Genomic DNA, 15,645 nt, shown 5'->3' on the forward strand with positions numbered 1-15,645 from the left:
CACCCTAAGCAGTAGTGAGACAAGAAAGACAATGAATTAAACTGCATTTATTTCAAAGCAAAAGGCCTGACAGCTGAGGCAAATGGACTCAGGGCATGTATAGCAACATGGAACTGGGTAATCATAACTATTACAGAAACATGGCCGAGGGAGGAACAGAACTAGCAGCACAATGTTCCGGGGTATAGATGCTATAGGGAGGATTGAAAACAAGGAAAGAGATTAGGGAAATTGTCACGACAGGAATTGGGATTGTCCAGTGAAGCTATATGGGTGGATCTGAGAAATAAGAAGTGAAGGATCACCTTGATGGGATTGTACTATAGGCCCCTCAATAATCAGCGGGATCCTGCAGAGAAAAAATGTCGGGAGATTGCAGGTAGCTGTAATAATAGAGTTGTAATAGTAAGGGATTTAAACTTTTCAAATACAGACTGAGAATGCCATAGTGTTAAGGGCTTGGACTGGGGGGGAGGGGGCTTTGTTCAGTGCATTCAAAAGAACATTCTCAATCAATATGTGGCTGTGTCTACTATAGACGGGGCAAAACTTGACTTCCTCTTGAAAAATAAGGCAGGTCAGGTGTCTGAAGTGTTGGAGCGGGGAGGTGGGGAGGACTTTGGGACCAGTGACCATAGTTCTATTAGTTTTAAAGCACTTATGGAAAAGGATAGGTAAGGGCCACAAGTTAAAGCTCTAAATTGTGGTCAGGCCAAATTTGGCTGGAGGAGGCTGTTCACTGATAAAGGGACATCTGGCAAGCAGAAGGCTTTCAAAACTGAGATAACGAGAATTCAGGAATAGCATGTTCCTGCTAGTGTAAAGGGCAGGGCTGGCAGGAGTAGCGAACCTTGAATGACTAGAGATAGGCTCTGGTCAAGAAAAATAAGGAGACTTATGTCAGGTATAGATAGCTGGAATCAAATGAATCCCTGCAGGAGTATAGGGGCAATAAGAGTATACTAAATAGGGAAATCAGGAGGGCAAAAAGGGTACTTGAGGTAGCTTTAGTTTAAGGAGAATGCAAAGAGATTCCACAAGTATATTAAGGGCAAGAGAGTAACTAGGGAGAGAATAGGGCTCGGAAACAATCAACAAGGCTATCTATGTATGGAAGAAGAAATGGGTGAGATCCTAAATGAATATGTATTTACTGTGAAGAAATAAATGGAAGCTAGAGGACTCAAGTAAATAAATACTGAAGTCTTGAAAAGAATTCATATTACAGAAGACGAGATGCTGAAGGTCTGAAAACACATAAACATAAATAAATCTCTGGGACCTGATCAAGTGTATCCAGGGACTTTGTGGGAAGCTAGAGAAGAAATTGTAGGGCCCTTAGCAAAGATGTTCATGTCATTCACAGACACAGTGTGGTGCCAGAAGACTGGAGGGTTAACGTAGTGCCATTATTTAAGAAAGGCTGCAGGGAAAAACCAGGGAACTATATACCAGGGAGCCTGACATTAGTGGTGGACATGTTGTTGCAGGGGATTCTGAGGGACCGGATCTACCTGCATTTGGAAAGGCAAGGACTGATTAGGTATAGTCAGCATGATTTTATGTGTGGGAAATCATGTCTCACAAACTCGATTGAGCTATTCGAAGACGTGACCAAGAAGCTAGATGAAGGCACAGTGGTAGAAGTCATCTACATGGATTAGCAAGGTTCTGCATGGTAGATTGGTTAGTAAGATTAGTTAATATGGGATACAGAGAGAGCTAACCAATTGGCTTGATGGTAGGTGACAGAGGGTAATGGTGGAGGCTGGTTGTTCAAACTGGAGGCCTGTGACCAGAGGTATGCCTCAGGATCAGTGCTGGGTGCACTGATGTTTGTCATTTATATAATTGATTTGGATGATCATACAGAAGGCATGTTTAGTAAGTTTATGGATGACCTCAAAATTGCTGGTATAATGGACAGTGAAGAAGGTTATTTTCAATGGGATCTTGATCAGCTGGGCCAGTGGGTTGAGGAATGCCAGATGGAGTTTAATTCATATAAATGTGAGGTGTTTCATTTTGGTAAGATAAACTAGGACCAGACTGTTAATTACACAGTTAATGATAGCCCTGGGGAGTGTTGTCGAACAGAGAAATCTAAGGAGGGCAGGTACATAGTTCCTCAAAAGTGGTGCCACAGGTTAAAAGGGCAGTGAAGAAGGCACTTGGCATGCTTGTCTTCATTGGTCTAAATAGGAGTTAGGACATCATGTTATGGCTATACAAGACATGGGCGAGGCCACATTTAGCATACTGTGTATAATTCTGGTTGCCCTGCTGTAGGAATAAGGGGATCATAGATCGGAGCTTTAGGGAAGTAGTAACTCCAAAGATTGCAGACAGATGGGTGACAGTGAGGGGGACTGGGAGGAAGCAGCCAGTGCAGGGACCCCTTGCGGCTGTTCCCCTCAAGAACAAGTATACCGTTTTGGATACTTGTGGGGGGGATGACTTACCAGGGGTAAGCAATGGGGTTCAGGCCTCTGGCATGGAGCCTGTCCCCGTTGCTCAGAAGGGAAGGGTGGAGAAGAGCTGAGCAATAGTTATTGGGGACTCGATAGTTCGGGGCACAGATAGGCGGTTTTGTGGGGGCAAGAGAGACTCACGTTTGGTATGTTGCCTCCCAGGTGCAAGGGTACGTGACGTCTCTGATCATGTTTTCCGGATCCTTAAGGGGGAGGGGGAGCAGCCCGAAGTCGTGGTCCACATTGGCACCAACGACATAGGTAGGAGGAGGGCTGAGGATGTTAGGCAGGCTTTCAGGGAGCTAGGTTGGAAGCTCTGAGTTAAAACAAACAGAGTTGCTGTCGGTTTGTTGCCCGTGCCACATGATAGAGAGTTGAGGAATAGGGAGAGAGAACAGTTAAATGCGTGGCTACAGGGATGGTGCAGAAGGGAGGGATTCCGGTATCTGGATAACTGGGGTTCTTTCTGGGGAAGGTGGGGCCTCTATAAACAGGATGGTCTACACCTGAACCTGAGGGGCACCAGTATCCTTGGGGGGAGGTTTGCTAGTGCTCTTGGGAGGGGGGTTTAAACTAACTCTGCAGGGGCATGGGAACCTAGACTGTAGCTTTAGGGTGCAGGACCTGGAGTGTAGGGAGGTTAGGAACATGGCATCAATCTCAAAGGAGGGCACCTGTAAACAGGAAAGTGGCTTGAAGTGTGTATACTTCAATGCAAGAAGTATACGAAATAAGGTAGGTGAACTTGCAGCGTGGGTTGGTACCTGGGATTATGATGTTGTGGTTATTACGGAGACATGGGTAGAACAGGGTCAGGATTGGCTGTTGCAGGTTCCAGCGTTTAAATGTTTTAGTAGGGTCAGAGGTGGGGGTAAAAGAGGGGGAGGTGTGGCATTGCTTGTCAAAGATAGTATCACACGGTGGAAAGGAAGATGGATGAAGACTTGCCATCTGAGGTAGTTTGGGCTGAGGTTAGGAATAGGAAAGGTGAGGTCACCCTGTTAGGAGTTTTCTACAGGCCTCCTAATAGTCCGAGAGATGTAGAAGAAAGGATTGCGAGGATGATTCAGGAGAAGAGTGAAAGTAATAGGGTGGTTGTTATGGAGGACTTTAACTTTCCTGATATTGACTGGGAAAGCTATAGCTCGAGTTTGTTAGATGGATCGGTGCTTATCCAATGTGTACAGGAGGGTTTCCTGACACAATATGTAGACAGGCCAACAAGAGGTGAGACCATACTGGATTTGGTTCTGGGTAACGAACTAGGCCAGGTGTTAGAATTGGAGATAGGTGAGCACTTTGGGAGCAGTGGCCACAATTCGGTGACTTTTACTTTAGTGATGGAGAGGGATAAGTGTGCACTGCAGGGCAAGAGTTATAGCTGGGGGCAGGGAAATTATGATGCGGTAAGGCACGACTTAGGATGCGTGGCTTGGAAAAGTAGGCTTCAAGGCAAGGGTGCAATTGATATGTGGAGCTTGTTCAAGGAGTAACTATTGAGTGTCCTTGATAAGTATGTACCTGTCAGGCAGGGAGGAAAGGGTCGTGTGAGGGAGCCGTGGTTTAATAAGGAATTGGAATCCTTTGTTAAAGGGAAGAGGGTGGCCTATGTAAAGATGAGGCATGAAGGTTCAATTGGGGCGATTGAGAGTTATAAGGTAGCCAGGAAGGATCTGAAGAGAGAGCTAAGAGCAGCAAGGAGGGGACATGAAAAGTCCTTAGTTGGTAGGATTAGGGAAAACCCAAAGGCTTTCTATAGGTATGTCAGGAATAAACGAATGACAAGGGTAGGAATAGGTCCAGTCAAGGATAGTAGTGGGAAGTTGCGTGTGGAGGCTGAAGAGATTGGGAAGACACTGAATGAATACTTTTCGTCAGTATTCACTCAAGAACAGGACATTGTTGCCGATGTGAATACTGAGTCACAATTAATTAGAATGGACGGCTTTGAGGTATGTAGGGAAGAGGTGTTGGAAATTCTGGAAAGGGTGAAAATAGATAAGTCCCCTGGGCCTGATGGCATTTATTCTAGGATTCTCTGGGAAGCAAGGGAGGAGATTGCAGAGCCATTGGCCTTGATTTTTATGTCCTCGTTGTCTACAGGAATAGTGCCAGAAGACTGGAGGATAGCAAATGTGGTTCCCTTGTTCAAGAAGGGGAGTAGGGATAACCCTAGTAACTATAGGCTGGTGAGCCTCACTTCTGTTGTGGGCAAAGTCTTAGAGAGAATTGTAAGGCATAGGATTTATGAACATCTGGATAGGAATAATGTGATCAAGGATAGTCAGCATGGTTTTGTGAAGGGCAGGTCGTGCCTCACAAACCTTATTGAATTCTTTGAGAAGGCGACTAAGGAGGTGGATGCAGGTAAAGCGGTAGATGTGGTGTATATGGATTTTAGTAAGGCGTTTGATAAGGTTCCCCATGGTAGGCTACTGCAAAAATACGGAGGTATGGCATTGAGGGTGAGTTGGAGGTTTGGATTAGGAATTGGCTGGCTGAAAGAAGACAGAGGGTAGTAGTTGATGGTAAAGGTTCATCTTGGAGTGCAGTTACTAGCGGTGTTCCGCTAGGATCTGTTTTGGGACCATTGCTGTTTGTCATTTTTATAAATGACCTGGAGGAGGGGCGAGAAGGTTGGGTGAGCAAGTTTGCGGATGATACGAAAGTTGATGGAATTGTTGACAGTGAGGAAGGATGTGTCAGGTTACAGCAGGATATAGATAAGCTGCAGAGCTGGGCAGAAAGGTGGCAAATGGAGTTCAATGTGGGTAAGTGTGAGGTGATTCACTTTGGTATGAGTAACAAAAAGATGGGGTACTGGGCTAATGGTCGGCTACTTGGTAGTGTGGATGAACAGAGGGATCTTGGTGTCCATGTACACAGATCTCTTAAAGTTGCCACCTAGGTAAATAGTGCGGTGAAGAAGGCATATGGCGTACTGGCTTTTATTGGTAGAGGAATTGAGTTCCAGAGCCCTGAGGTCATGTTGCAGTTGTAAAAGACTCTGGTGCGGCCGCATCTAGAGTATTGTGTGCAGTTTTGGTCGCCATACTATAGGAAGGATGTGGAGGCACTGAAACGGGTGCAGAGGAGGTTTACCAGGATGTTGCCTGGTATGGTAGGAAGATCGCATGAGGAAAGGCTGAGGCACTTGGGGCTGTTTTCATTGGAGAAAAGAAGGTTAAGGGGTGACTTGATAGAGGTGTACAAGATGATTAGGGGGTTAGATAGGGTTGACCATGAGAACCTTTTTCCACGTATGGAGTCAGCTATTACGAGGGGCATAGCTTTAAATTAAGGGGTGGTAGGTATAGGACAGCTGTTAGGGGTAGATTCTTTACTCAGCAGGTCGTGAGTTCATGGAATGCCCTGCCAGTAGCAGTGGTGGACTCTCCCTCTTTATGGGCATTTAAACGGGCATTGGATAGGCATATGGAGGATAGTGGGCTAGTGTAGGTTAGGTGGGCTTGGATCGGCGCAACATCGAGGGCCAAAGGGCCTGTACTGCGCTGTATTTTTCTATGTTCTATGTTCTATGTTCTATGTTATTAAATGTAAAGGGCGCAAAAAACGTTTTACAAGGATGTTACCAAGATCGGAGGGTTTGAATTATAAGAGGCTGGGACTTTGTTTCCCTGGAGTATAGGAGGCTGAGGGGTGACCTCATAGAGGATTATAAAGTCATTAGGGGCATTGATCAGGTGAATAGCCAAAGTCTTTTCACCGGTGGAAGAAAGTTCAAAACACATGGGCAGGGGTTTAAGGTGAGAGGCGTAAGATTTAAAGGAACCTGTGGGGTGATTTTTTAACACAGAGGGTGGTGCATGTATGGAATGAGCTGCCAGAGGAAGTAATAGAAGCAAGTACATTTACACATTTAAAAGACATTCAACAGATCCATGAATAGGAAAGGTTTAGAGGAATATGGGCCAAACACAGGAAAATGCGACTGATTCAGTTTATGAAATATGGTCAGCATGAAAGAGTTGGGTTGAAGGGTCTGTTTCTACTCTTGGGTCAGGTGATGGGAGATGGTAGTTGGTTTTTGGTGGGAGGAATGGATTATTGGTAGGTGTCCATTTATGGTGTTCAGTTACACTGGAGATCAAACCATGCATCGTTTCCTGAATTAGTATCTAGATAAGTTACACATATCTAGCCCAAGAGTCCATCACTGACCTCAATGTAAGAAGCACTCATGGAGGGTCATGAGCATCAGGAATCCACCCACTGAAAGTTTAAGCTTTCCAGGTAATGACAACACAGCTGCATGCACCAGAATGTCTGCAACGTCCTGATACACACCACAGATTTATGACCATACTTCATCACTCACAGCCTTGGATAATACAGGGAAAACGATCAATAAATTATTCCACAGCCTTCATCTTTACATAACTGTCACATATATTCTCTGCTGATATTTATCCAGGCTTTTATTGAGTAGATTATTCATGATACCACTGCTTATTTAGATGGATACACCTTTCAGATATCAGTCACTCTGCAGAACATAAAGAGATCTTCTGTTGTTAAGGCTTGTCTGTGATTTGTTTATCTTACATTCACTTCCTTCTTTCTTTGAATTCACAATCTAAGTGAAAGATTAAATTGTTGCTATTTTGCTCCACTGTATTAATAAAACCTGGATAATATTGCTATTCAGTCATCTGTGCTGAAGAAATAAAGCACTGAGAGCAGGTCATTTTGCCTCAAGCCGATTTCCCATTTGTAGAATCAAAGGTAACAGAAAAAGGAGGTCAATCACCTGTAATATCTGATCCAGCTCTGAAAGAACAGGGCAATTAATATTACTCCCTCACTCTTTTCCCTTCAGCCCAATAAAGGTATCCTCTTCAACTGCTTACTCATTTACCTTTTGAAAGCCATCATCAAATCTGCTTCCACTACACTCTCAGTCAGTTCATTTAAACTCACATCCTCACTGGGAAATGAGCAGGAGTAGGACAATCCACTCTTCAGACCTGCTCCATCACTCGATAAGATCATGGCAGATCTCATCGTGGTCTCCACTCCTTTATCCTGTTCCCCCAACCCCATCATGATCCTTAATGGTCATGTCTGTCAAAAACCCAGCCTTGAATAAATTTTATGGTGCAATCTTCACTGTTTCCAGAGGAAGAGCATGACACAGGCTAATGACACTCTGAAAGAAAATGCTTCTCTGTCTTTATATGAAGAACTGTGTCCCGTAGTTCTAATCCCTCCAACAAGAGGACACAGCTTCAGGACATCCACCCTGTCAGTTTCTCTCGATGGGGATCTGAAATGTCTCCACAAGATCACTGCTCAATCTGCTAAACTATAATGGACAAAGGGCCAACTTGTTCAATCTTGCTTCATAAAATAAACTCTTCATCACATGAAGGAGTTGAGTGAACCTTCTCTGAACTGTTTCCAACTCAATTATATCCTTTAACCATTATGGATTTGTATGTGATCTGAAAGGATCTGGAAGGGTTAATAATTGATTGGCTGCAGTAAGCAACACCCACTGTGATGATGTCAATGGGACTTGGCCAGAATAAAGAATGAACTGGTGGGAGATAGACCTGAGTGTGGTGTGACCCTATAGTCTCTGCGATATCGTGAATCATTAAATAGTTGCCACAATGCAATAAGCTTCCCTATGGTTTCTCAGTAAGACTCTTCTAGTTAGACCAGAGATGTGGCTATCTTCAGCCATAACAATTTGGTCTTGAAAGACTCCACATGCCCAACACTGACTATCTCTAGAAATGTGCTGTCATGAAAATCTCTTTCCCCTTCATACATTGAAATGGCATTCCCCCTGAATATCATCTAAGCCACCCACCTCCACAGCCCCTCTGCACTCTCTATACCTCCTAATTAACAAACCAAAGCCCCATCGTGTCCTCAACTCTTCAGTCTAACCAATGATCCTTTATCCAACCTGTCCATTTATAGCTCCAATGCCAACTTGGTGTCAACTCATACCAATCCCTGGCCATAGCAGCACCTACCACGCCAATGCACATGGAATCTATCATGGGCAGACCTCAAGATCCATGCACAAATGAAATGTTTTATTTAATCAAATGCAGCTATTGCAAATTTCATGATATTAAGAAAAAACACGTTCATAAAGATCCATGTATTCTACTTAAATTATGTCATCTCAACAAACTGTATTTTCATATGCACCATATATAGGAATTCAAAAGTTCTGCATCAAACTATCGAAACCTATTTAAATGTGGCACATTGGTTCAGTGGTTAGCACTGTGGCCTCACAGCACCAGAACTTGGGTTCAATTCTAACCTCAGGCAAATGTCTGTGGAGTTTACACATTCTCCCTGTGTCTGTGCAGGTTTCTGTCAGGTACTCTGGTTTCTTCCCAACATCCAAAGATGTGCAGGTTGGACAAATTGTCCTGTAGTATCCAGGGATGTGCAGATTAAGTGGATTTGCCATGGTAAATATGGGATTAAGGGGGAGTGAGTCTGGGTGGGGTGACCTTCAGAAGGTTGGTGCAGGCTGAATGGCCTCCATCTGCACTGTAGACATGATCTATGGTTCACTTGCAGCTGTGAAATGGAAAGTACTGAAATGGAAGGAAGGTACAGTATGATAACGTATCCTTGTGAAATATATTGTGCTGCACTAAGCTAACATTGGAATCCTTCAGGCTAATGACAAGAAACGGATTGAAATAGAAAACAATGCATTTTCTAACTCTCCAATTTTTCTTCAAAGATTAAATGGCTGCACTTTTAAATGCCTTGTCAGTCTTGATAGTTCCTTTAACAGCTGAATTGTCCAAATAAGTTGATACATTTTTGCACATGTATATCCACTTTTGACAACCCAAATGGCATCTAGCTTTAGTGCCTTACTTCTGCCAAGGAGTGTTTTAAATCCCTCAAAAGTGCCCTGCAACTAGACCTTATTTCTCCAAAAGAGTGCTCTGGCTATACAAACACATCCACAAGTTTTAGACCTTCTCTCAATTATGTGATACGTACAATGAAGGATTCAGACACTTACTTCAATAAAATGACCATGAGCAAAATTGCAGCTTTCCATTCCCTCCCACATCCAATTGGGAAGTTAAAAACTAAAAATTACTGGTAAAGCTCAGCAGAAGCAACACTGGACCCAAAACATTAATTCTGCTTTCTTTCCACTGATCCTGCCAGATCTGCTGAATTTTTCCAGCAATTTCTGTTTTTGTTTTAGATTTCCAGTATCCGGAACTCTTTGTTTTTCCTTGTTTAAATTTGGAAATGGCATGTTATGGGGGTGGACTTTGAATTTCTGAGGGCTTTTATGATTTTGTCACATTTGCCTGGAGTCAAGTAATCTTTCTGTTCAATCTACACTGCACTCCCTCCAAATTCAATATACCGTTGAATGGCATAATGCCTAGAATTAGTTCTAGTGTGGTCTAAACTGCACTTTGTAAAACTGACATAAATTCTGTCCTCCATGTATTCTGTCCTGTAGACATAAATCGCAACATTTTTCTTTTAATATCTATGCAGCTTCATGGCTCTTATTGAGTTCTCGACGTCGCCTTACTTTACTTCCCCCTTGTTCTAGATTTTGATTAATTATCAAAGACCTTGTTCAGTCCTTTTAGGCCCAAGATAGAGGGCCTCACATTTGCCTGCATTGAAACTTATTTTCTATAGTTTTAACCAGTGACTTATTTCTGTCATTGTAAATGTATGCTTCTATATGCATTAAATATAAGCTTCCAAACTTTGGATCAAGGGCTCATTTGGATATTTGAATTTCTATTCTTTGTTAATTATGAAGTGTTGTGGTGACAATGCAGATGCATGAGGGATACCTATAGTCACATCCTGCTAATTAGAGTGCTTTTCCATTGCCTCTACATTTAATTTCCTATGTTTGCTAACTTTCCAAGTTACAAAAAGGGATTGTTTTCTAAGCATCTTCATAGTTCCAATTTTTCATTAGCCCAGACTCTTCTGGCCTTGATTGGGATGAACTGAATTGGGTTGGTAAAAGTAATAGTTGCAATGTCATGTGATCTTAAGTCCCACTTCCACTTTAGAACATAGAACATAGAACATAGAACAATACAGCATAGAACAGGCCCTTCGGCCCACGATGTTGTGCCGAACTTCTAACCTAGATTAAGCACCCATCCATGTACCTATCCAAATGCCGCTTAAAGGTCGCCAATGATTCTGACTCTACCACTCCCACGGGCAGCGCATTCCATGCCCCCACCACTCTCTGGGTAAAGAACCCACCCCTGACATCTCCCCTGTACCTTCCACCCTTCACCTTAAATTTATGTCCCCTTGTAACACTCTGTTGTACCCGGGGAAAAAGTTTCTGACTGTCTACTCTATCTATTCCTCTGATCATCTTATAAACCTCTATCAAGTCACCCCTCATCCTTCGCCGTTCCAACGAGAAAAGGCCGAGAACTCTCAACCTATCCTCGTACGACCTACTCTCCATTCCAGGCAACATCCTGGTAAATCTTCTCTGCACCCTCTCCAAAGCTTCCACATCTTTCCTAAAGTGAGGCAACCAGAACTGCACACAGTACTCCAACTGTGGCCTAACCAAAGTCCTGTACAGCTGCAACATCACTTCACGACTCTTGAATTCAATCCCTCTGTTAATGAACGATAATATTCCATAGGCCTTCTTACAAACTCTATCCACCTGAGTGGCAACCTTCAAAGATCTATGTACATAGACCCCAAGATCCCTCTGTTCCTCCACCTGACTAAGAACCCTACCATTAACCCTGTATTCCGCATTCTTATTTGTTCTTCCAAAATGGACAACCTCACACTTGGCAGGGTTGAACTCCATCTGCCACTCCTCAGCCCAGCTCTGCATCATATCTAAGTCCCTTTGCAAACGACAAATGCCCTCCTCACTGTCCACAACTCCACCTATCTTCGTATCATCTGCAAATTTACTGACCCACCCTTCGACTCCCTCATCTAAGTCATTAATAAAAATTACAAACAGCAGAGGACCCAGAACTGAACCCTGCGGAACTCCACTTGTAACTGGGCTCCAGGCTGAATATTTACCATCTACCACCACTCTCTGCCTTCGACCGGTTAGCCAGTATTCTATCCAATTGGCCAAATTTCCCTCTATCCCATGCCTCCTGACTTTCCGCATAAGCCTACCATGGGGAACCTTATCAAATGCCTTACTAAAATCCATGTACACTACATCCACTGCTCTAACCTCATCCACATGCTTGGTCACCTCCTCGAAGAATTCAATAAGACTTTTAAGGCAAGACCTACCCTTCACAAATCCGTGCTGGCTGTCCCTAATCAAGCAGTGTCTTTCCAGATACTCGTAAATCCTATCCCTCAGTACCCTTTCCATTACTTTGCCTGCCACAGAAGTAAGACTAACTGGCCTGTAATTCCCGGGGTTATCCCTATTCCCTTTTTTGAACAGGGGCACAACATTCGCTACTCTCCAGTCCCCTGGTACCACCCCAGTTGCCAGTGAAGACGAGAAGATCATTGCCAACGGTACTGCAATTTCCTCTCTTGCTTCCCACATAATCCTAGGATATATCCCGTCAGGCCCGGGGGACTTGTCTATCCTCAAGTTGTTCAAAATGTCCAACACATCTTCCTTCCTAACAGGTATCTCTTCTAGCTTATCAGTCCGTTTCACACTCTCCTTATCAACAATACGGTCCCTCTCGTTCGTAAATACTGAAGAGAAGTACTTGTTCAAGACCTCTCCTATCTCTTCTGACTCAATACACAGTCTCCCACTACTGTCCTTTCATCCTCTCCAATCTTCCCATGGGGTCAGGGGAGAATTTGGGCCTCCAAATCTGCCCACACTAATTCTGAGACTAAATAACAATGCCATGGACTACTTAAAAAGCCTGTTTCCTACATTATTGCAATTTTTCCTATGAAGTCTGGAGATTAGCAGCCTGTCTGAATTAGACCAAATTAGCCAAAAGTTTTGAACATTTTAAAATTATCAAACTCTTAAATTGCAGCAGACCAGCCAAGTCAGAAGCCATCATTAAGAACTTTTCAAGTTTAAACATTGTCACCCCCTTGGCATTACCTCATCAGCGAGGTGTCAAAGCTGTTCAGACTCCAGTCCAGCATGAAGAGACTACAGATAAAATGGGTTCTGCACTATCGGAGATTGCAGCCATTTTCAACTAGGGGCTTTATTTTTATCTTTGTTTCAGGATGCAAGTTGGAAGACTTCCCTATGTTGCATTCCTGGCATCAATAAGGTAACACCTGCCGATGGAATTTTGGCCTTCAGAAGTTGGAGGTAGGCTGACATTGGGGCTTCTACATACTGAGGCAGCTCCAAAGCCACAATAGAGAGGGCAGCAGAAAGGAAGGCCCACTTCTATTCTCTGGGACATCAGCTAAGTTGTATTTATGATGTTATGACCTCACCTTGCCACCCAAACCCAATGCTCCGTAAATGTTTACATATTCTCTCAAATCTCCTGTTCATTCTTTGTCCCCCTTCCCTCATTCATTTTCCAAGACCACTCATTAATTAGCCAGTATGCATCTACTTTGCAGCTCTGTAAACAACTCTCAGTAAAATTAATTGAATAAAGATACCTTGGAGCTAAACAAAACCTTCTTCGTAAAACAATTTGGCAAAACAGGTTTTCATCCATCTGTTCAACTGACCATTGTTAAGAAAGTTGCCAGGCAGTGTCGTTATGAAAGTTCAGCTGAATTCCAAACAACACTGCAGAGGAATTGTTTACACAGATGAAATGGACTGTTAGTTTTGTTTTATAACTTTTTGTGCTTGGAAAGCTTTGTCTTTCTTTGGTGTGATTGCTCAATATCTGCTTATTTATTTGCACAAGATTGCAAGATGTTAAGTAGATTAAAGATTTCTTTTCAATCCGACTTTCACTGGGTTATGTTTGATCCAAGAGTTTTGTGACAATATTTATCAAACAGAACTTAAATGTTGTTTGTCTTGTTCTATATTTCACGAGCTCTCCCCAAATTTGTCTTTTTTTGTTGGAAAAATGCATGATAGATTCAGCAAGTATCAGGACAATGTGAAATTGAACTTACACAGTGCTGGTAAATGTAATGGTCTTTTAACTTTAAATGAAACAGTGTTATGAGTAATCATGATGTAAATAATATATTTAACATTTCAGACAATATCTAATAATGACTGTTGAAGTTGACAAGAACTTTTAAACTTACCTACCAGAAGGCTTTTGACTCCACACCAGACTTATCCCAAGATTTTCAGACTGGCTTACCAGGCATCATCTCCAAGCTTTCAAAAACCTACTTGTCTGCATACTAATGACAGTCAAAGTGAAAATTTAATTTGGAATGACCACTTAAATAGCAAACATTCACTTTGAGAGTGTGTCAGATTGCAATCGGTTACATTTTCTAAATTGGGAAAATGGCAGGGGGCTGGAATTGGAGATAAGCATGAAATTGTGTCTCCACGTGTTTTCATGTAGTCCCCCCGATGTGTGTTCATCAGCATTGAGGAACGGAAATTCAGCCTAAAGAGTCCAGGTTGACATTTGTCATCTTACTCATCTACATCAATATGTACATCTTGAGCTCAGGGTAAGAGAGGAAATTGCAGTACCGTTGGCAATGATCTTCTCGTCTTCACTGTCAACGGGGGTGGTACCAGGGGAATGAGAGTAGCGAATGTTGTGCCCCTGTTCAAAAAAGGGAATAGGGATAACCCCAGGAATTACAGGCCAGTTAGTCTTACTTCTGTAGTAGGCAAAGTAATGGAAAGGGTACTGAGGGATAGGATTTATGAGTATCTGGAAAGACACTGCTTGATTAGGGACAGCCAGCACGGATTTGTGAAGGGTAGGTCTTGCCTTACAAGTCTTATTGAATTCTTCGATGAGGTGACCAAGCATGTGGATGAGGGTAGAGCAGTGGATGTAGTGTACATGGATTTTAGTAAGGCATTTGATAAGGTTCCCCATGGTAGGCTTATGCGGAAAGTCAGGAGGCATGGGATAGAGGGAAATTTGGCCAATTGGATAGAAAACTGGCTAACCGGTCGAAGTCAGAGAGTGGTGGTTGATGGTAAATATTCAGCCTGGAGCCCAGTTACAAGTGGAGTTCTGCAGGGATCAGTTCTGGGTCCTCTGCTGTTTGTAATTTTTATTAAAGACTTGGATGAGGGAGTCGAAGGGTGGGTCAGTAAATTTGCAGATGATACGAAGATAGGTGGAGTTGTGGACAGTGAGGAGGGCATTTGTCGTTTGCAAAGGGACTTAGATATGATGCAGAACTGGGCTGAGGAGTGGCAGATGGAGTTCAACCCTGCCAAGTGTGAGGTTGTCCATTTTGGAAGAACAAATAAGAATGCGGAATATAGGGTTAATGGTAGGGTTCTTAGTCAGGTGGAGGAACAGAGGGATCTTGGGGTCTATGTACATAGATCTTTGAAAGTTGCCACTCAGGTGGATAGAGTTTGTAAGAAGGTCTATGGTGTATTATCGTTTATTAGCAGAGGGATTGAATTCAAGAGTCGTGAAGTGATGTTACAGCTGTACAGGACTTTGGTTAGGCCACATTTGGAGTACTGTGTGCAGTTCTGGTCGCCTCACTTTAGGAATGATGTGGAAGCTTTGGAGAGGGTGCAGAGAAGATTTACCAGGATGTTGCCTGGAATGGAGAGTAGGTCGTACGAGGATAGGTTGAGAGTTCTCGGCCTTTTCTCGTTGGAACGGCGAAGGATGAGGGGTGACTTGATAGAGGTTTTTAAGATGATCAGAGTAATAGATAGAGTAGACAGTCAGAAACTTTTTCTCCGGGTACAACAGAGTGTTACAAGGGGACATAAATTTAAGGTGAAGGGTGAAAGGTATAGGGGAGATGTCAGGGGTGGGTTCTTTACCCAGAGAGTGGTAGGGGCATGGAATGCACTGCCCGTGGGAGTGGTAGAGTCAGAATCGTGTGCGACCTTTAAGTGGCATTTGGAGAGGTACATGGATGGGTGCTTAATCTAGGATAGAAGTTCGGCACATCATCATGGGCTGAAGGGCCTGTTCTGTGCTGTATTGTTTTATGTTCTATGTTCTAATGTTTCCTTCTCCTTTCTGACCTTTATCCCTCTCCTCTGGTTTTCTGACTTTCGAGGCAGATGGTCACTGTC

This window comes from Chiloscyllium punctatum, chromosome 10 (genome assembly GCF_047496795.1).
Source record: "Chiloscyllium punctatum isolate Juve2018m chromosome 10, sChiPun1.3, whole genome shotgun sequence".
In the NCBI taxonomy this organism is placed as follows: domain Eukaryota; kingdom Metazoa; phylum Chordata; class Chondrichthyes; order Orectolobiformes; family Hemiscylliidae; genus Chiloscyllium; species Chiloscyllium punctatum.